Source organism: Sturnus vulgaris, unplaced genomic scaffold, assembly GCF_052056855.1.
Source record: "Sturnus vulgaris isolate bStuVul1 unplaced genomic scaffold, bStuVul1.hap1 Scaffold_195, whole genome shotgun sequence".
NCBI classification, from domain to species: Eukaryota; Metazoa; Chordata; class Aves; order Passeriformes; family Sturnidae; genus Sturnus; species Sturnus vulgaris.
Window position 1 is genome coordinate 4152070 of NW_028276170.1, and position 22515 is coordinate 4174584.

Here is a 22515-nt window from a genome sequence, read left to right on the forward strand (position 1 = left end):
TGCTCCCTGCGCGCACGAGGGGCGGCGTGGGCAGAGCACAGAGACCTTCCAGGGGCCTGCGGGAGGGACATTCGTGGCCAGCGCCTTCCAGCTGATCCTTGCTGTCTCCTGCTTCCTCCAGGCCATGGCAAGAGCTGCCGTGTGGGAGGGATGGGGCAGGAGGGTCTCCCCAGGTCCCTGCAGATGTAGGCTCTGACTGTGGCTCTGTTCCTCTCTCTTCCAGCCCTTCAGGACATGACAGATGACACCAGCCCTGCCATCTCATGCCTGGCTCTTCAGACTCTGTACATCAACAGAGCTGTACAGAGCATTCCCTCCTCCCGACTCCAGCAGATGCGAGATGGATTCCGCCGGCTCTGGAAGTCACGGCCTTCCCTGTGTCGCAGGGGCTGGTTGTCCTGTGTGAGCACTGTGGAGAACTGACCTGGGAGGCTGCGTCTGCTGGGGCCACCTGAGCCTGCAGGGAACACCTCTGCACTTCAAGGACGTTCTTTCACCCCATTGTAGGATTAGTAAATTGCTGTTGTCATACACAGAGGTCCAGGAGCTTTCTTTTGGTGCAGAGTCTTCAGGCCAATGGGGAAGAGGGCAAAAAGGGTGCTTGTGCTCGCCAAGTTGGCCAAGCATGCGAAGTGGAAGGGAAAGTGGCCAAAAGGCCCTTGGCCTTTGGTGGTTCTGTGGAAGCCTTAAGGCTTCCGACAGAGCGGGCGGGCAGAGGCCGGAGCTGCGGCGGGGATCCCTGAGAGACCGGTCCCTGGAGATGGCCAGCACCCCTCTGCCAGCCTGGAAGCGCCATCTGTGTCCTGCCCGTGTGTTGCTGGCTGGATTGCTGAGGCCTCTTGATGCGGCTCCTCTGGAGCTCCTTCAGCAGCCAGGCAGGCCTGGGGGAGGCGTGGAGGGCACGGGACAGTGGGAGGCCATGAAGGGCTGCGGTGCTGCCAAGGCCTGCCCGGAGAAGGCAGTGGGAAGGCGTGAGGGGGATGCGTGTGGCGCTGGGTGGCGGGAGGCTGTGATGGGCCAGGAGGACTTGTGTGGATGGGTTGGTGGGAAGCCCTGAGGAACTGGGTGGCAGAGGCCATAAGCAGCCCCCAGACAGCCACCTTCTTCCTGCCAGCCGGCTGCTCTGGCACTTCCCCGACGCGTCTCTGGTGCCCGTGGCAGAAGCCCTCGAGGCCTGGCCTCAGCAGGACGGTGGGGACAGCCCCGAGGTGCCCAGGCTGCTTGGCCAGGGACAAGGAGTGACAAGGACCCCAAGCAGGCCCTGCTGGAGCACGGCCACTGGCTGCTGCAGGCGAGGAGCAGTGGGAAGTGGCAGCGCTGGCGATCAGCCCGGGTCCCCAGAGCTGTCCAGGCCACTGTGCTGTGTGGCCAAGACTCCCCTGACACTGAGCTCGGGACCCACAGAGCTGCTGCCACCATGGCAAGAACGATGTCTCCTGGAGCTGGCCTGCAGAGCTCCTGCTGCCAGCGTGGCTCTGGACACCAGAGAAAAATCACCAGAGTGTGCACAGGAACAGCAGCACCCAGAAGGCTTGTACCTCCTCAGGAAGACATGCACACCAGACAGGATGCCAAAAGAGGGGATGCTATGGGCACAATTTTTCGTGGCTTGGCAAAGGGTGTAAGGGAAAGTGGTCACCATGGTTTTCTCTTGCCTTGCCAGAATCACAGCAACGCTTGGCAGCTTCAGCTGCAGCCTGTCCCCCTGACTGACCTCAGCGGCTCTGCTCGAGGGCACACTCGCCTTCCAGAGTCGGCTGTTGCAAGGCAGCAGCGTTGGTGCCATCGTTAGAGACTCTGATGGGACACGAGCCCTTAGCTGCAGCTGCTGACACTCTGCTCCATTGTTATAGTTTTGACTTGCCAATTTAAATATACTCATTTTTCTGTTGTGAGACAGAACCAGGAGCAAAAGAGCAAGGCAGGACTAAAACTTAAAAAGGGTATAAAAGACTTTATTAACTACACAAAGAAAGAGAAAGAAAAGCAAATTCAGAATATCTTCAGACCACTCCTTCCTTCCCTCTCCCAACCTTCATAACAACAAAACAAACATACAAAAAACTACTTCAGTCAGTTCCCAACTTAAATAGTCCTTTTCAGTTCACTTTGGAGAGAGAAGTTTCCTCTTGTCAGGCCATAGGGACTTCACCACAAGAAGGGAAAAAACCAGTCCTCTCGTGGTTTCACTTTCAGGATTTGCATCCGCCCGGGAAAAAACTTGCAAAGTCGTGAAGTTCCTCCCATTTTCACAGCTTTCCCAAAGCTGTGCTTATGGGCCATGTTAAACCCATGAGGTATTTAGTTTTAAGAATTAACTGTTCCAAACTAAAATTCTCTTTATCTCTCTTTCTCTCTGTTCATGTTTCATCTCCAGAAAAAGAGATCCCCTTTTCTCCTCGGGGTGAAGGATTCTCAACACAGATGCCTTTGATTAACAATCTATCAAATGGAACATCTCCAACCCCCCATGTCTTTCTCCATGGTTTATAGGAATATTCAGTACATCAGTTCATCCCTACAATCTTACAAAAGGATTTTTCAGCCATCTTCACAGCATCTCCTCATTCTCCTTCCCTCTAAAGAAACTTAGCTCTTGCTTCATTGACTTTGGAGCATCTCCTTTTCACCCTCTCATATTCAAAGGAAAGCCGGAGGTCTGCAAAATCTTACCTGAGCACTAAAGAGTTAAAGTTTCCCACAAAAGTCACGGCGCTGGGTGTGGGGGCGGCTGAGATGTTAATCAGCTTTTCTGGAGCTTGCTGCAGCCCCGCACTGCCCATGGCCACCCCTGCTTCCAGACAGGGCCCGGCTGCCTCCCCCAGGCCGTGCGGGGGCTGGGCGGGCTCGGCCCCTCCAAAGCTGCTCCGAGCCAGCAGCAGGAGCCGGGCCCCCCCAGAGCCGCGGGCTCGTAGGGGAGGAAGCCGGGCTAAGGTCTCATCAATGAGCCTTTCCTCCCCCCGGCCATCGGGTTCCCTGGTTTGCAAACGGGGCCCAGCGGCTTCCCGAGCTCCCCCCACATGGGAGGGAGCCCGGGCTGGGCCGTTGTTACCTGCTCAGCCACCGGAAATAAATGAGAGTTTTTTCCCGGGTTACCGCCTTCAAAAGGTGTGCTCACCGAGCGAACTAACTTTCTCCAATTGGTTGTTCAGGCTGTCAGTAACCAAACCAGCCTCCAATTGGTCCCATCAACTCCCAGAGGGAGTTCTCACAGAGAGAATTTCTCTCTTGAGTTTCTTCTCCCCAGGTGAAACTAGCACAGAAGCCGATATTAGGGAAGATCCTGCTGCTTTCCACCAGTTTTAGAGGGTCATAAACACTCTGTATAATTTTGAAATTAAGGGGCTCTCAGGCAATGATATGGAAATAGGAATAACAGCAACTATGAAATTAACAACAAACAGAACAGGAGCCCAGTTCCAGTCTCTGGGCCACAGGCACTTTCCCCTTTGGTGCAGTTGCTGTCACAGCTGGCAGTGAGCTCTGGCAGGCTCCTGATGGGCAGGTGCGACGATCCCCGTGCGGCTGCAGGGGCACTGGGGTGATGGCAGCTGTGTCCCAGATGGGAAGGGATGGAGGAGAGGCAGGATGCTGGGAAAACAGCAAGCTGAAGCAGGAGGGCGTCCAAGCAGGGGTGAGGGGTCCAAAACAGAGAGGCAGCTCCCGGCATTGGGATGGTGGGGGGGTAGCAATGACCTTTCTGCTCCGAGAGCCAAAAGCGAGCGAGAGCCAGCAACTGCCCCCACCCTCCTTTACCTGCTTCTAATTCCACAGTGTTCCCCCTTTCCTTCCCCCCTGTCTCCCCTGGCACTCCAAGAGAAACCCCCAAAATACCAAGAAGGTTCTGCCTCCCCCTGTCACTAACCATCACTGCTGAAACCTAGCCATCAGTGCTTGTTGGCATGTCTATGGGAAAAAAAATCCATAGGCAGAGAGGAAAGGAGAAAGCCAACCCCCAAGTCATGGTGATCTCATGGTCATGCTCATCTTGTGCTCGTCTTGTGGTCAACTCATGGCCACAATCATATGATGGTCATGTCAGGATCACAGCTGAGTCATCGTCATGGCCATCTCATGGTCATGTGTAGCAATGAGGAACAAAGACACACGGACTTGATTGCTTGCTCCGAAGAAGATCGTTTATTGTAACCAACTGAGGCTTTTTATACTCGAAACTTAACCCAAACTTAACCCAAACTTTACTGAAACAAGCCCACATTGGCTGCCTGTCACTGCGGTGTCGCTGTTGCCGTGTCCCTTTACCCAGTCAGCTCTCTGATCATGTGGTGTCCACGCATCTCCCCAGCCCATCACTGCCTCACACACGAGGTGACCACCAAGCCACTCTCCGGCCATCTGACCCGCAGCTGAGCCCTTCCCAGAGTGCCCGCACCCGCAGGGAGCGCAGGGCTGGATTTGGCCGCCAGAGAGCTGGTGACCCTCGTGAGATCCTCGGTGCATTTAGTTCCTACAGGAGTGTGGGCACCGCTGGGAAATGATCTGCATGCCTTGTTAATTGGATGTTCTTCCACCGCCAGCCTGGGGCAGGATCTCTCCCGGTGCTCCTCTCAACTCCAGGGCCTCTCCTCAGCCAATCAGAGAAGGCACCAAAATAATTGAGCCAATCAGAGCGCGCGGCGCTGATGACTCCTCAGGCAGTCCCAGAGCGCCCAGAGCTCCTCACCTGGACTCCACCCGCGCCCCGCCCCCAGCGCCCCCCGCCAGGAGAATTTGGGGAGGGGGGATATCGTGTATTATCTTCTTTTTTGTTGTTCCAGAGTGAGGATTAAATGCTCGAGAGATGGAATTTCGTGTTCGGACTCAGATGTTTATTAATTCTTCTCTATATTACAGTGAGTTCTACAGCACTTACAGCTAACAGGCTAAAAATGGACACGTATCTCTCTCTCTCTCTCTACAAGGCCTTTTAAGGGCCAATCTGTCCAATTAAGAACAGACACCTAAATTCTTTTTACTATTAACCCAACAATCAATCAGCTGTGACCTGAAATGGGGAATTATCTATCCAATTACAAAAGTACCACCTAGACCCGTGAAGAAGAAAGAATCCGCCACCCTGAAATCTCTATCTTGCTTTATATATATATATATTAATATATTCTAAAACCCCAAGCCCTAAATTTTCCACCATGGGACATTACACACTTCTATTCAAACTACACACCAGTGATCCCAGTTCTATCACTCAATTTTGGAAGCCTTTTTCACGGCCTCAGGTCAAAAGCAGTGTTTTCCTGGGGTTCAATGCCTGTCAGCAGAGAAAGCCCAAACCCCTCAGTTTCCAGGGTTCCAGCAGGGGGGAGGTGTCAGACCCTGCCCGGCGCTGGCCATGGGGCGTGTGGGGCAGCTGGGGCCCTACTGGTGCCACTGGGAGCCCCCCGGGCTGGGGGCGCGGAGCTCTCGGGTGAGCGGGAGGGGCGGGAAGGGAAGTGGTGGGAACGGTGGGGAGAGAAAGGGAAATGGGGAGGTGGAACCCCCAAACAGATGTTGGGGAGGGCTGGTGACTGGGGAGTGTTGGGAAAGGGGGAGGAAAATACAGAGAAACCTGGAAAAGAGGAACTGGGACTGCGGGAAGAAGGGTCCCATGGCGGCCGTGGGGCACTGGGGGTGCAAGGTCGGGGTTGCCCCGGAGCTCTTGGCTACTGTGGGCTGCTGGGGGGGGCCCCTGGACCTGTGTCCTGCACACACAGAGCTGTTCCAGGAGATGGTCTAGTCCGAGTGTCACTTCATTCACGGCACCGACCGGCTGAGGTTCGTGGAGAGGAACATCTCCAACCGGGAGCAGTTCCTGCACTTGGGCAGCGATCTGGGGCTGCACGTGGGGACACCTCCTTTGGGGACAAGGCTGCCAGGCACTGGAACAGCGACCCGCAATGGATGGAGTCCAGACGGGCTGCGCTGGACAGGCACTGCCGGCACAACTACGAGTTGTCCAGCCCGTTCCTCGTGGAGCGCAGAGGTGAGCGTGGGGCAGAGCGTGTCCCCCCCTCGGGCCCTGCCCTGGGAATGACCCTGGAGCCCCTCAAAACCTCCCTGGGAATCACCTGAGACACGTCAGCCCTTCTTGTGCCCATCCCCGGGGCCTCGTGCACCAGCACGGGAACAACAGAGCCAGCCTGGGCACAGCGAGGGAATTTATTACCAACCAAATCACAGCAGCACCAAGAGAAGGGAAAGAAATCTCTCCAGCCACTTCCACCACCAAACGGGGATAACCAGGACCACGATTCACCAGGGCTCTGCCCAATGGGGGTCACTGGGGAATCATCCAACACAAATCTTCCCATGGGGGATGGAGCTGGAACAGAGCACGAAGCTCTTCCCACACTCGGGACACTCTCAGGGCTTCCCTTAGTGGTGCCTCTGTTGGTGTTTGGTCAAGGCTGAACTCTGTGAGAAGCTCTTCCCACACTCAGGACACTCGTAGGGCCTCTCCCCAGTGTGGATGCGCCTGTGCCTGATGAGGGTGGACTTGTGCTTGAAGCCCTTCCCGCAGTCGGGGCAGCGGAAGGGCCTCTCCTCTGTGTGAATCCGCTCATGTTTGAGGCGATTGGAGCTGGTGTGAAACCTCTTCCCACACTTGGGACACTCGTAGGGCCTCTCCCCAGTGTGGATGCGCTGGTGGTATTTCAGGGCAGAGCTCCACCCAAAGCTCATCCCACATTCCAAGCAGGTGTAGGGCCGTTCCTCTGTGTGGATCACCTGGTGATGCATCAGATAAGAAATAGTGCTGAAACTCTTCCCGCATTTCCCACATTCGTAGGGCTTTTCCCCAGTGTGGATCCTCTGGTGTCGGATCAGCTCAGACCTCCAGCTGAAACCCTTCCCACATTCTGAGCACTTTTGGGGCTTCTCCCCTCCATGAGGCTTCTCCACCAGCTCTGAGCTCTGCCTGGATCTCCGGCCGCCTTCCCGGCTCAGGGAGGGTCTTTCCTCCTTGCAGCCCCCTGTGCTGGGTTTGCAGCCCCTCCTTGTGAGAGATCTCCGAGGCTTTTCTTCCTCCTCCATCCACCCACGCCTTTGGAATGACAAATCGTGGTTTGGGGGAAAACACAAGAGAGCACCTTGGGGTGGGGGTTCCTCCTTCCAAAGTTCATCTCAGGAAGTCATTGGTCATCTTGTGTCTATAAGAACCTCCAAAACACAATGATTCAGCAAAAAAACTATCCAAACATCAAGACACAGATCAAAACCTCCCCAAAAAGCAAGTTTCAGCCCAAATCTCCTCTAAAATATAAAGATTCAGCCCCTGCAAAAACAAAAGCACCAACATTTAGCCCTATAGAACTCACAAACACCAAGTTTCACCCCTGTGAAAATCATGGATCATCATCTTCAGTCACTTGCTGCAGGTGGGGGGAGCAACGCTCCTGGGGCTGTGGGAGAGGCAGCAGATACAGGGAGGAGTGGAACATTGTGCCGCTTCCCATTTCTGCTCCTCCTCTGGTGTCCCTACTCTTCCTCACACTCCTCTTCCTCCCATTAGTCCTCTTTCTCCTGCACAATCCCACCTGCTCCTCCCACGTGCAGCATTTGACCAATTTGTTCAACCCTGCTTCTCCTTCCCTTCTCCTGCTGCCCCCAGGCCCAGCACCCACTGCAGGCTCCCTCTTCCCCCCAAACCCACAGCATCCCAGCGCAGGGGCAGCGATGGAGCTGGGGCAGCTCGGGCTGGGGCAGCGCTGGGCTCTCGGCCGCTCCCGCCCGCACTCGCTCCCCACTGCAGCCGCTGCCGCCACCACAGCGCGGGGGGGCCCGGCCTTGGCGCTCCCCCCCTCCCACCTCCCCAAATTCCCCTGCCGGGGGGCGCTGGGACGAGGAGACAGACGAGTGACAGGTCGGGGGGGGGGGGGGCCGGGAAGAGTCGGCAGCCAGAGAGCACTGAAAATCTCAGCAGTGACTACAGTGGCATCTTCGGGGACTAAATATGGCAGCGCACCCGTGGAGGGTAGAAAGTGAAAGCCAGGAAGGGCTCCTGACCAAAGGCTTGATGATCCCAAAATATCTCTCAAGGGGCCCTTGGGAGCATGTTGAGAGAGTTTGCACATTCTCCCAGACGTAATCAAGGTCAGGGACACCCAGGGAGGCATGAAGAGAAGTCCAGAAGGGATTTACACAACAGGGGATGGATGGTGATGGTGTGCTGGGAAGGGAATGGGTGAAGGGGAGTGTCCTGGACTTTCTTTGGGTCACTGCAGAAAGGAATGATTTAGCAGAAAGCTCAGCAGCTGTCAGAGGATGAGCACCCCCAGGCACTGAGGGGGCTGCAGGAGGGGCAGAAGAAGCCCCTGGAGCACTTGGTCACAAAGACACAGCAGGGGAATGCAAGAAGGGAGGAGGAAAAGGCCAATGGGAATGCAAAGGTCATGGCAGAGTTTCTACAGCCCCTGAGGGATGAACCCCAGGGCCCAAGGGGGCCCCAGCACCCAGGGGCTCTCACATCCTTACACCATCTTCAACCAGGTGCCCTCCTCACACTGACACCATTCAGTCCTTGATGGCAAAGATGCTTTCTGGGGATGCCCACTGACACAGGATGGTAAACTGGATTTTGCCTTTGAGTGGGAACAAGAGGTAGAAGGGAAAATGGGAAAGACATGGACGGTCCTTCTGCAGGGATGCACGGAAGCACCAGCCTTACTGGGGCAAGCCTTGTAGAAAATATCACAAGAATTTACCCCACCCGCAGGGATTGGGTTAATGCAGGATGTGGATGACTTGCTGCAATCAGGAGGACAAGAAGTGGTAGAAGAAGCCTCTGTGAAATGGCTGAATGTTCAGGCTAAAAAATATTTTTGATTATTTGAAAAAACAGCGCAAATGGTGGAGAAAAAATAAAATATTTCGGACATATTTTTACTCAAGGTTTGTGGTGTATTAACCCAGAGAGGGACCAGGGAATCTCAGAAGCAATATTACCCAGCACTAAAAAACAGCTGGGACAATTCTGAGGATTAACAGGGATTTGCAGAACCTGCATTGAGGATTCTCTGTTCCAGCCCGAATATTGTACGACTTTTTAACCCCAGACAGCCCTAGTATTATGGTATGGACATAAGAAAAAGAACAAAACTTGACAAAATGAAAAAACAAAGTGATTGACGCCACAGCCATGGCTCTACCAGACTCAGAAAAGAAATTGGAATGGGATGTGGATGTTACATAGGGCCATGCCAAAGGAATTTGGACTTCCCGGCTGCAGGAGCAGCATGGGAGGGCACCACTGACCCTGCACTGAAGGCAACGCAGCAGCAGCCAGGGCTCCACATCGGGCCAAGCCCCTGGGCCTGCCCACAGATCCTCTGCTGAAATCCTCTGCCTGGGCACCCTCCTTTGGCATCTCCACACACTGGGGCCAATCCTTGCTGCCACTGCTGGAGCTTCGCTGCTTTCTGTGCCTGCACTGCCACAGCTGCTGGGGAAGACAACGGCACAATTCCACTCTGCCCCTCAGTTACACTCACACACTGGGCTGCCGGGGATTCCATGGTCGGAAAATATAACGAGTGTAATTTTAAAAATCTATTTCTATACTCAGGCTTCATGTGCTTTGCATTGGGGAAACGAATTTTAAAGAGATTTCTAAGGAATGTTCCTCCACTCAACAGAGAGGACTTTAACATCTCAATAGACTGGGAATAGCCCAAAAGATACTCACAAAGATTACGACCATTAAGGCCAATCAGCAAACATCAAGGAACACCCACCCCAGACACTGCCCCTGGCATAGTTGGAGATGCCTGGTCTGCAAAAGGCTGAGAAGGAAATCCAGGAGTGCGGACCTAATTAATATAGAGGGGAAGAAATCCGGGGTCGATAGGAAATTACATAGTAACAACTACACAACTTGGAAGCAATGAACATTAAACTAATGGATTTCTATGGGTTCAAACTGTAAAAAGTTAAGGGAAAATCTAGTTAAACTCACGTGTCATGGAATGATTTTCTCTGCACACCCGGGCTATTTGTGGATGAAATGATTTCTGCTACACATCCTGGCCAGAATCAAGCAATTCCTTGATTCTCTAACAGTAGAAATGGTGTTGAAGAGTTTTAGTTCTTCCCGCAGTTTTGGTGACAAGACTACACCATTAGAAGGTTTTTTCTTAATAATCCTACTTTTATAAGATTCATTCCAGGCAGAGTCAGGAGAGCAGCTTTAGAAATGCAAATTAACTCTGCTGAAGAAATGTATGGACAATTTACCAAACTATTCTTGCCTGGGGGAGGAATTTTGCAGATTTCCTCTGTCCCCCACTCCAAGCTCTGCCTGCTTGCACAGATGGAATTTGCACAACTAAAGGCAGAGCCCATAGTGAGGATATCTGACTGCAACAGAAATTGGTTAAGCTGAAAAGGGAAACAGCAAACGGAGAATGTTGGGAAAACTTCATGAAAAAAAGCAGGGGGGAAATCATCCCTCTCCTCACTCCAACCTGTGCTGTCACTGTCCAGGTTATATAGGGTGTATTGGGGCACTGGGGTGTTTTTGCAGCCACAAATTCAGGGAAATGAGTTGGAAATTCGAGTATGTGGCGATTTAATTAGAAATGCAAACTAACACTGCTAGGGCAATGTGTGCAAGATGTACCAAACTCTTCTAGCCTGGGGGAGGAATTGGGCTAATTCCATCTGCCCCTCACCCCCAGCTCTGCCTGCTTGCACAGATGGAATTTGCACAACTAAAGGCAGAGCCCATAGTGAGGATATCTGACTGCAACAGAAATTGGTTAAGCTGCAAAGGGAAACAGCAAATGCAGAATTTTGAGCAACCTTCATGAAAAATAGTGTGTGTGTGTGGGGAATCATCCCTCTCTCCAGAGCACTGGGGTGTTTTTGCTAATCCAGAGAAACCAGTTGGGGATCGAAGTATTTGATGATTTCATAAGATTAACGTGGTCAATTGATGCAGCCCTGGCTGCAGGGAGCACCCCAAAACTGGAAAAAAGATGAACAGACACCAGAACAAATCCTACACCACCATGGACCAGCCCCTGGGAGCCCTAACGAATTCATATCAGGAGACAGAGAAGTCATTTATCATTTCAATAGCATAATTAGATTACACAATGTCCTCGAAATAATACCCAACCAGACAGCTCCAGCTCCTCACCTTCTTCCCGACCAATCCACTCAGATGAGGAATGCAACGTTTCCCGATGGAATGGAATCAGATGATCTATTAACAGAAAGTGGAGAAGTTTGTGGAAAATTAAATGACTCAAACTGCTGTTTGCAAACAGATCACAAAGGAAAAGTGGTGAAACAGATAACAAAGGAAGTGAGAAAGTAGCTCATATTCCGGTCAAATGTGGAAAGGAAGGGAGTGGGACACGTTTTCGTGGTTCCCTGGCAGACCATGGGTGAAACGAATGCTGCTCCTCCTCAGACGTGCTGCAGCAACTCTCAGCTTTTTACCATGCACGACACCTTGCGCCAAAGAGGATGCAGGAAAAGAGATTGAGTCGATGGAAATTAAAAGTTAGTAAAGGCAATTCTTGAGAAAATGAGAGAAGGAGGGATTGAAAGCAGTAAGATTAATATCGTAGTAGGGGTGCATATTAAGGGGGACATGCTGTAGGTGGATTGGGAAGTCTGAACCCTCCAAGTACCTCAGCCAGTAGGGAATGGGAGAGGGAGGTGCAGACGGGAAAATGAGGATAAAAAGGAGGCGGCGCTTTAGAGACCGCATGGCAAATGCCGCATGGCCTCTCTCTTTGTTCATCAATAAAGTCACTTTTACAGGACTCCTCTGTCTCCTGCGGGCACACAAACCTCTGGCCACGGGAATTTTCCCGCACAGCCCCGGGCACAGGGCAGACACCTCTGTGCCACCCACAGCAACCGGGACGAGCCAGCGCTGCTCCGGCACCGGCTCCTGCCGAGGCCCCAGCGGGAAGGAGACCGCGGGCAGCCGCTCCCGCAGCGCCCTCAGCCCAGCGCCAACACGGGCCGGCACCGGCACAACCCGCCAGAGCCCCCTGCCGCCCCCTCGGCCCGCAGCGAGCCCCGAGCCCCCGCACAACCGAGCGCGGCTCCCACCTGCGCTGGGGCCGCCTCCGAGCTCCGCCGCCGCCTCCCCGGGCTCCGGCCGCTGCCGCCGCTGCCGGGCCCGCACAGACGCTGCCACAATGGCGCCTTTGCTGCTCTGCCCAATCAGCGCGCGACAACCAGGAGTGACATTGGCACAATCAGCCAATGGCAGCGAGGGCCGGGCTCTGCACACGGCCCAGCCTCGGCCCGCGCTCTCAGGGCCCCCCGGGCTGTGGGAGGGCAAAGGCGGAGATGAGGAACAGCCCTGGAACGGGCCCGGGCCCGAGCCGCCATTGGCCTGGAAACACAAACAAAGTTCTCCGCAGCTGCCGGCACGCCTTTCCCAGCCCTGCGTGTTCGCTGCCTCCGTCTCAGCGGGAAGCCCTGGAGCCTCACTTCTCCTATCCCTAATTAGGAGCATCAGTGCATGGCTTTGATTTCCCCCACAAAAAGGAAAAACTGCCCCAAATCCCTATGGACGAGTGGGGGAGGGGAAAGATTTCTGGCAGAAAACTCGAAAAACTCAGAGCAGTGTAATGAGAATAAGTGAAGACCCTTTAAACCAGCTTTCCGCCACCCATCCCTCCTTCCAGCTGTACCTCCTACCCCGGAAGTGCAGAAACGACTCTCACTTTTTAAAATTTTAATGGTTTATGAAACCTTAACAAAATATAATACAGGTCTTATGACAAACGACGCTGTTGTTTTGGGGTTTTTTTTAAGTCTCATAGGTTTATTAAACTTTAGCATAAAAATACGCCAAAAGACTGAATAAGGAGAAAAATCAGCGCTCGGAGCACAGGACTAAAGCAGCTGACCCGGGTGTGATTTGGGGTCCCGGGGGGGGTCCCCGTGTTACCGTATGGACTAGAAATCCTGAATATTAGAATATAAAGTATATAAACCATAATAGTAGTAGTAATGCTAAGGCTTGAAGACTGCAGTTCCCAGAGTAGGCCCTGGGAAACTAACTTAGGAATGTGCTGTGCTAAGAGCATGCAGAACCGTTAGTGATAAGGTTAAAGTATAAACATAAATAAAGTACTGGTGGTGGGCAGTGGCGTAAGAGAGAGATTGAGGGGGAGAACACTATAGTCCTAAGATAAGCAACCATGTAGGATTTATGACGTAAAATGCTATCTTCAAGGTGAATGTATCTATAGAAGAATGTGTACTTCTGCACATAAACCATTTGTAAAAGGGTATAAAAAACCCTCTAAAAAGGGAACCAGTGGGATCCTGACTTGGGACGCGAGTCCGCAGGTCCCCGGGCCCTGAATAAAGCACCGCATAAACTGACACTCTGTTAGTTTGTGTTTTACTTGGGGTTTCGGGCAGCAGTTTTGGCGACCGCGGCAGGACTCCGGGGGCGGCAGGGGCGGTTCGCGAGCTGATCTACTCCACGCCGGCACCAGGTGATTTCTGGGGAGACATCAACCCGTGCCCGACCCCGCGCCTGACGGACGACTGTGAGGTAAGCCCGCAAGGTGCTTTATTCTTTATTGAAAGGGAAAGCCCGCCGATTAAGACGGGACGGTGATCCCGCACCGGGGGCAAAGGACGTCTTAAAGGTTGTGGAAAAGGAAGCCTAGGCGCTGGTCGTCAGACGCAACAGTGATTGCGCAGATCCAGCACTTGCCACTCGCGGCGACGAGAAAGGCAAGAATTGTGGTAAAGGGTGTGTGAGTGTGGAAATAATAGTAAAGTGTGTGAGTGTGAGTGTTATGATGCCTTTTAAAACCTTTAAAGTTCTGGCTAGTTCGGGGATGGAAATTCCGAATGATTCACCCTTGGGCTGTTTGTTGCAACATTGGAAGGTGGGGAAATTTGGTCAAGAACTGAGTAAAAAGAAATTGATTGATTTTTGTAATCATGTGTGGCCCCAATACGAACCTGAGGGTATGCAATGGCCCCGAAATGGTACTCTAAATCCTGATATTATAACTCCTCTTATGCATTTCTTACAAAATAATGAGAAATGGGAAGAAATCCCGTATCTTGATTTGTTTTATTATTTGAAAAATAAGCCAGAATGGCAGAAGGAGTGTGGCATCATGGTCTTAAAAACAGCAACAGATGGTTGTGCGGGCTGCAAAGGGTGGCAGAAAGGGAAGGAGTATTCTGTTAAGTTGTCAGACCCTGAGGAAGATGTTTCTCTGTTGGTAGCACCTAGTGTGCCTCCCCTGGAGGAGAGTGAACCGAGTGAGTCGGACGAAGAGGTGAATGAGGAAGAAAAGGGGGGGGATTTAGAGAAAGGAAAAGTCGTTGATAAGCCGCGTACTCCTCTATGTGAAAGGACCCGTAGCGGGCGGGAGAAGAAGGGAAAAAGGGGTGCACAATTGATGGCTCCGTTGCGGGAAGCGGTAGGACCCCACGGGGAACGAGTAATGGTGAAAGTTCCTTTTTCTCCTAATGATTTGTTAATTTGGAAGCAGTCTGTGGGGGCTTATCGGGAGGATCCTGAACGGGCGGCAAGGGTAGTGAAAATGGTAATTAAAACACAGAATCCAGACTGGAATGATTTACAGGTCTTACTGGATACAATAATGGACTCTACTGAGAAAGAGATGGTGTTTAAAGCTATGAGGGAAAAGGCACGAGAAATGATTAGGCTGCAAATAGCGGACGGTACATTAAATGATTTGGTGCCGCGGGAGGATCCAGAGTGGAATGTTAATTCAACAGGGGGTTACCGTAGACTTAAGGCTTATCAAGAATTGTTGGTAGAAGGAATACGGAGCGGGATACCTAAGACGTTAAACTGGTCCAAGCTGTATTCAGTAAAGCAGGAGAAAAATGAGTCCCCGTCAGCTTTCTTAGAAAGGCTTAAGGAAACTGCTCGAAAATATACCAGTTTGGAAATTGAAGGGGAATCAGGGAAATTGCAGCTAGCTTTAATTTTTATGGGACAATCCCAAGAGGATATTCGGAAAAAGTTGCAGAAATTAGAAGGGGAAGATACACGGAATTTGGATAAACTTTTAGAAGTTGCGTGGAAGGTATATAATAATAGGGAAAAAGAGACTGCTAAGAAGCAACAAGCTAGTATGTTGGCAGTACTACAGCAGATAACGGGGAATGGTATGTGGGGAGGTGGCCGGGGGCGCGGACGGGGGCGAGGAATGGCTAGGGGAGGAATTTCGATGGGTGGAAGGGGATTCCCAAACCAATTACAAATGGGACAAGGAAAAATGAGACTGGGATTGGATCAGTGTGCCTTGTGCAAGAACAGAGGACACTGGAAAAACGAATGTCCACTTAATCAAGGTATGGGATTCGGGCTGAATAGCGGGGAGGGGTTGATAAATAATTCACGTGCAGTTCGGGGAGGGCCACAAGGTGACACCCAAGCCTTTATGATGGGAAGCTACCAGAATCAAAGCTGACTAGATCGGGATCTGAAGGTAGTTTTAGAAGTAGACGGGGAACCACTGGAATTTAGAGTAGATACGGGGGCTACATATTCTGCAATTAACACCAAATTAGGACCTCTAAGTGATTCTACCATTCGGGTGGTAGGGGTTACAGGACAGGTGGAAGAAAGGGCATTTTTACGTCCGTTGGATATAAAGTTTGGGGGGAAAGAATTTGATCATCAATTTTTATACATGCCAAATAGCCCAGAATCACTAATGGGGAGGGATTTGTTATCAATGTTAGAGGCAAAAATAATCTTTGAAAAAGGAAGAGTAAAATTAGAAATTCCAGAAGATAATATAGCCAAATTATTTACAGTGAAAGAAGTAAAGGCAACAGAAATCCCCACAGAAATAGAACAGGCTGTGGTACCATGGGTATGGGAAATAGGAATTCCTGGAAAATCAAAAGCAGCACAACCGGTAGTTGTGGAATTGAAGGAAGGAGCACAACCCGTACGGATAAGGCAGTACCCTCTGAAACTGGAGGCTCGGAAAGGAGTAGCACCCTTAATAGATCAGTTTGTTAGTTTAGGGATATTACAGGAATGTGAATCAGAATTCAATACCCCCATATTTCCGGTAAAGAAGTCCAGCGCAGGTGGGAGCCGCGCTGGGTTGCGCGGGGGCTCGGGGCTCGCTGCGGGCCGAGGGGGCGGCAGGGGGCTCTGGCGGGTTGGTTGTGCCGGTGCCGGCCCGTGTTGGCGCTGGGCTGAGGGCGCTGCGGGAGCGGCTGCCCGCGGTCTCCTTCCCGCTGGGGCCTCGGCAGGAGCCGGTGCCGGAGCAGCGCTGGCTCGTCCCGGTTGCTGTGGGTGGCACAGAGGTGTCTGCCCTGTGCCCGGGGCTGTGCGGGAAAATTCCCGTGGCCAGAGGTTTGTGTGCCCGCAGGAGACAGAGGAGTCCTGTAAAAGTGACTTTATTGATGAACAAAGAGAGAGGCCATGCGGCATTTGCCATGCGGTCTCTAAAGCGCCGCCTCCTTTTTATCCTCATTTTCCCGTCTGCACCTCCCTCTCCCATTCCCTACTGGCTGAGGTACTTGGAGGGTTCAGACTTCCCAATCCACCTACAGCATGTCCCCCTTAATATGCACCCCTACTACGATATTAATCTTACTGCTTTCAATCCCTCCTTTTCTCATTTTCTCAAGAATTGCCTTTACAAACTTTTAACTTCCATTGTCTCAATCTCTTTTCCTGCATCCTGTTTGACGCAAGGTGTCGTGCATGGTAAAAAGCTGAGAGTTTCTGCAGCACGTCAGAGGAGGAGCAGCATTCGTTTCACCCATGGTCTGCCAGGAAACCACGAAAACGTGTCCCATTCCCTTCCTTTCCACATTTGACCGGAATATGAGCTACTTTCTCACTTCCTTTGTTATCTGTTTCACCACTTTTCCTTTGTGATCTGTTTGCAAACAGCAGTTTGAGTCATTTAATTTTCCACAAACTCCTCCACTTTCTGTTAATAGATCATCTGATTCCATTCCATCGGGAAACGTTGCATTCCTCATCTGAGTGGATTGGTCAGGAAGAAGGTGAGGAGCTGGAGCTGTCTGGTTGGGTGTTATTTCGAGGACATTGTGCAATCTAATTATGCTATTGAAATGATAAATGACTTCTCTGTCTCCTGATATGAATTCGTTAGGGCTCCCAGGGGCTGGTCCATGGTGTTGTAGGATTGGCTCTGGTGTCTGTTCATCTTTTTTGCGTTTTTGGGTGCTCCCTCCATCCAGGGCTGCATCAATTGACCACTTTTCTCTAATTAAATCACCACATACTTGGATTTCCAACTCATTTCCCTGAACTTGTGGCACCAAAAACACCCCAGTGCCCCAATACACCCTATATAACCTGGACAGTGACAGCACAGGCATGAAGATCCTGGTTCATTGTGCACACATTGCCCTATCAGTGTTAATTTGCATTTCTAAAGCCCCAACCTGGCTGTGCCTGGATCCAATGCTTTTATTCCTGAGCAGACATTAGGTTATCCACAAGTGCACCCCCACAATCTGTTTTCTTTTTCTTTTCTCTTTTTTTTTTTAACAATTTTCTACTAACTGTTTATGTGTTAAAGCCTCACCATTAATACTCTTCTAGTTTTGCAAAATGCAACATAAAGGTGAGCATCAAGAAACCCTTTCTGAAATTCTGCCATCATTAAGAGCCACCCACAAATACACACAAAGAAATTCTAATGCAATCAAGATTTTTCTACTTCTTCTCCTAGGAGTAAAAAGTGATTCTCACACCCCTGGTCCAAACCCAACTGAGAATATAAAAGTAGGATTGCTATGCAGAATTTTTCTAATGGTGTAATCTTGTCACTGAAACTGCAGGAAAAACAAAATCTCTCCAACAATATCTTAATGTTAGAGAGTCAAGGCATTACTTGATCTTGGTCAGGATGTGCAACAGAAATAATTTCATCCACACATAGCCCGGTTATGCAGAGAAAATCATTCCATGAGATGTGAATTTTACTAGATTTTTCCTAAACGTTTTAAAGTCTGAACCCAGTGAAATCCATTGGTTTAGTGTTCATTGCTTCCAGGTTGTGTAGTTCTTAGTATTTGGTTTCCTATTGCACTCAGATTTCTCCTCTTCTGATGTTAATTAGATCCACATTCCTGGATTTCCTTCTCAGTCTTTTCCAGACCAGGTGTCTCCATCTATGTTGGGGCAGTGTCTGGGGTGGGTGTTCCTTGATGTTTGCTGATGTTTCCTTGATGTTTTGTTAAATGTCGTTCTGTTTGTTGGTATCTTTTGGGCTATTCCCAGTCTGTTGAGGTGTTAAACTCATCTCTGTTGAGTGGTCTAACAGTCCATAAAAATACCTTTTAAAATTTCTTTCCTGGGACAAGGCAGACCGAGCCTGACTAGTAAAATAGAATGTAATAGAAGGTTAGAGTTGGTCTATTTTCCAGCAATGGAATCGCAGGCAGCCCAGTGTGTGAGTGTAATTGAGAGGCAGAGTCCTGGGTGGATGCTGTGAACAGCAAAGTGCCAAGGCAGGCTCTGTGCCAGCCCAGCTTCCTGTGGCAGAGATTTCACAAGAGACAGGATTCTGGCCACAGACTGCTTGAAATATACATCCCTTATCTCCAGCCCGCACTAGGTGGAGAATTCCCAGGGTAAGGAATTGCAAAGATCAATTCCAAGGGAGAGAATTGAATATCTGCCCTGGCTCTGGCCAAAGGTTATAATGGCCGGATGCTTGGCCTTCAGCCAAGGGCACACACTGACTCAGAAAACACTTCCTAAATGCAGCAACATGTTGCATATTCATAGACCTTCATGCATTATTCAGAATCATTCCCCTCCAACCTGTAAATCATTATTTTTTCCTTCCCTGGGGTTTTGGTGTCCCATAATCCAGGAATGTGAAGAATTTACTGATTATCTTTATTACCATTCTCCAAGGTTGTTACATGAACATAAGATTATTACATTATCCTGCAGGAAAAATATATTTATCACACAAGTATTTATAACTTTTGTTTAATTATATATATTTATTTGCATTTCTAATTTTTGTTAATTGCAGAACTAAGAGAAACTTTGTTGTTATAGCAGTATTTTCCAGCATATGGCATCCATTTTAATATTTGGAAAAACTCAATAATATAATGTACACTTATAACACACATAGAATTTAAATTTCTTTTTCTCAGTCTGGAGGAGACATAGCTGGTAATCCAATCATTGTGTTATTTTTCATTTTCTAAGGTTTTTTTCCTTTTCTCCTGTCCATACCACAACATTGAGGATATTTGGGTTTAAAAAGTCATACAATGTTGTGGCTAGAGCAGAGAATCTTCAATCCAGGTCCTGCAATTTCCTATTAATCCTCAGAATTCTTGAACCTGCTTTTTCGTCCTGGATTACTTCTGAGATTCCCTGATGCCTCTCTGGTCAATACACCACAAACCCTCAGTCAAAATATGTCCCAAATATTTAACACTTTTCTCCACGATTTCCTCTTCTATTTCAAATACTCAAAAATGCTTTTTAGCCTGAATATTCAGCCATTTCACAGAGGCTTCTTCTACCACTTCTTGTCCTCCTGATTGCAGCAAGTCATCCACATCCTGCATTAACCCAATCCCTGGGGGTGGGGTAAATTCTTGTGATATTTTCTGCAAGGCTTGCCCCAATAAGGCTGGTGCTTCCGTGCATCCCTGCAGAAGGACCGTCCATGTCTTTTCCATTTTCCCTTCTACCTCTTGTTCCCACTCAAAGGCAAAATCCAGTTTACCATCCTGTGTGAGTGGGCATCCCCAGAAAGCATCTTTGCCATCAAGGACTGAATGGTGTCAGTGTGAGGAGGGCACCTGGTTCAAGATGGTTTAAGGATCTGAAACTGTGGAGTGCCTAGGTTTAATAATCTCATTTATTATTCTTATGTCCTGCACCATTCTTTCGATTGCATCTGATTTTTTGACTGGCAGGATAGGAGCATTATGGGGAGAGATCCCTGGCTTCAAAAGCCCTGCCTTTAGCAGGGACTCAATAAGAGGCTGTAAGCCTTTCCTTCCCTCTCTTGGAACAGGGTATTGCTTTTAGACACCGCTTGTCCTGGTTGCTTCAAAGAGCTTTGGAGAGGCTCCATATCTAATTTTCCCTATTTTTCTGGAGCTGCCCAAACATCTGAGTTCACTTCAGCTTAGGCCTTGCCAGACATTTGACACAAAGGCAAAATAGAATTTGACTCTAAACCACCTTTTACAATGTTAATTTGCATTCGGATTTTAGCCATCAAATCCCTTCTCAGTACATTACAATCACAATTAGGTGCATATGAAAATTCTTGCATTTCAAACCCATCCCCTGGATGCTGGAGCCCCCTTGGGCCCTCGGGTTCATCCCTCAGGGGCTGTAGAAACTCTGCCATGGCCTTTGCCTTCCCCTTGGCCTTTTCCTCCTCCCTTTTTGCATTCCCCTGCTGTGCCTTTGTGACCAAGTGGTCCAGGGGCTTCTTCTGCCCCTCCTGCAGCCCCCTCAGTGCCTGGGGGTGCTCATCCTCTGACAGCTGCTGAGCTTTCTGCTAAATCATTCCTTTCTGCAGTGACCCAAGGAAAATGCTTAAAAGCTAATCTGGATCCTTGCCCGTCCAATGCCCATTTCCCAGCTGTTCCTTTGTCCTGCTGCTCCTTGTGCTGTGGCTGCCGTGGCCAGCCCGTATCCCAGAGCCGGTGCCTGTCCTGCCGCAGTGTCCAAACGCGGCCCCCCCGGCGGGCAGGGCCGGCAGCTCCACGGGGCCGGGCAGCGGCCGGGGCGTCCCGCAGCCTCCTGGGGGCCGGGGGCCACTGCCGGGCCTGCAATTGCCGGGGGGTGCTGGGCTCAGGCAGCGCCCGGCGCTGAGCCCCGGCTGCCCCACAGCCCCGGCCCGGCCCCGCAGCTCCCCACAGGCCCCCAGCCCGTGCTCCCGGTGCCGCCCCTCTGCGCCCGCTCCTGCCGCTGCCCAGCACAGAGAAACCCCCTGCAATCCTGACCTCCTTGTGTGCCTGTCCTGGCAACCGGGGATACAAAGGATCTGCAGCAGCTGGCAGCTCTTAAGGCTAAGAGCCTGCTGGAAAACATCCCCATCCTTAGTATTTTTTTCTTCCTCCTCTTTCCCTTCATCCTTTTTCTCCCCCACATAGATTCCTCCTGCTGCTTCTTGCCTGAACCATATTCCTGCACACTCCCCTTCACCCAATCCCTTCCCAGCACACCGACACCTTCCATCCCCTATTGCCTATATCCCTTCTCGACTTTCCTTAATGCCTCCCTGTGTGTCCATGTCCTTGTTTACCTCTGGGAGAATGGGCAAATTCCCTCAACATGTTCCCAAGGGACGCTTCAGAGATATTTTGGAATCATCAGCCCTTTTCCCGGGATCCCTTCCTGGCTTTCCCTTTCTACCCTGCATGGGTGCCCTGCCATGTTTAGTCCCCGAAGATCCCACTGCAGTCACTGCTGAGATTTTCAGTGCTCTCTGGCTGCCGACTCTTCCCAGCCCCCCTGATCTGTCACTCGTCTGTCTCCTGGCCCCAGCGCCCCCCGGCAGGGGAATTTGGGGAGGTGGGAGGGGGGGAGCGCCAAGGCCGGGCCCCCCCGCGCTGTGGTGGCGGCAGCGGCTGCAGTGGGGAGCGAGTGCGGGCGGGAGCGGCCGAGAGCCCAGCGCTGCCCCAGCCCGAGCTGCCCCAGCTCCATCGCTGCCCCTGCGCTGGGATGCTGTGGGTTTGGGGGGAAGAGGGAGCCGGCAGTGGGTGCTGGGCCTGGGGGCAGCAGGAGAAGGGAAGGAGAAGCAGGGTTGAAGAACAAAATGGTCAAATGATGCATATGGGAGGAGAAGGTGGGATTGTGCAGGAAGTAGAGGAATAATAGAAGGAAAAGGAATGTGAGGGAGAGCAGGAACACAGGAGGAGGAGGAGGAGTAGAAACGGGAAGTAGCACAAGATTCCAAACCTCCCTATATCTACAGAGTCCCTCCAGTCCCAGGGTGTTGGTCCCCCCCTCCCAACATTCAGCAGGTGACTGGAGAGGAGGATCCACGATTTTCAGAGGGGTGAATCTTGGTGTTTCTGAGCTTTTTTGGGCTAAAAGTTGGTTCTTTTTTTTTTTTTGCTGGGCCTGAATCCTTACATTTTTCAGGGGGTTTTGGCTGAATCTTGATGTTTGGAGGATTTTGTGCTGCATCTTGATGTTTTGGAGGTTCTTACAGACACAAGATGCACAGTGACTTTGTGAGTTGCACTTGGGCAAGGAGGAACTCCCAGTCCAAGGTGCTATCTTGTCTTGTTCTTTCCCCAAACTAGGATTTTTCATTCCCATTGCGTGGGTAGATGGAGGAGGAAAAGCCCCGGAGATCCCTCACAAGGAGGGGCTGCAAACCCAGCCCAGGGAGCTGCAAGGAGGAAAGACCCTCCCTGAGCCAGGAAGGCGGCTGGAGATCCAGGTAGAGCTCAGAGCTGGTGGAGAAGCCTCCTGGAGGGGAGAAGCCCCACAAGTGCTTGGAATGTGGGAAGGGTTTCAGGCGGAGCTCCAACCTGATCCAGCAC

General features: G+C 51.1%; 1 pseudogene; it reads right to left on the reverse strand.

The window, feature by feature from the left end:
• LOC148218018 (uncharacterized) overlaps nucleotides 1–22515 on the reverse strand; it is a 97308-nt pseudogene that overhangs the window by 35049 nt on the left and 39744 nt on the right.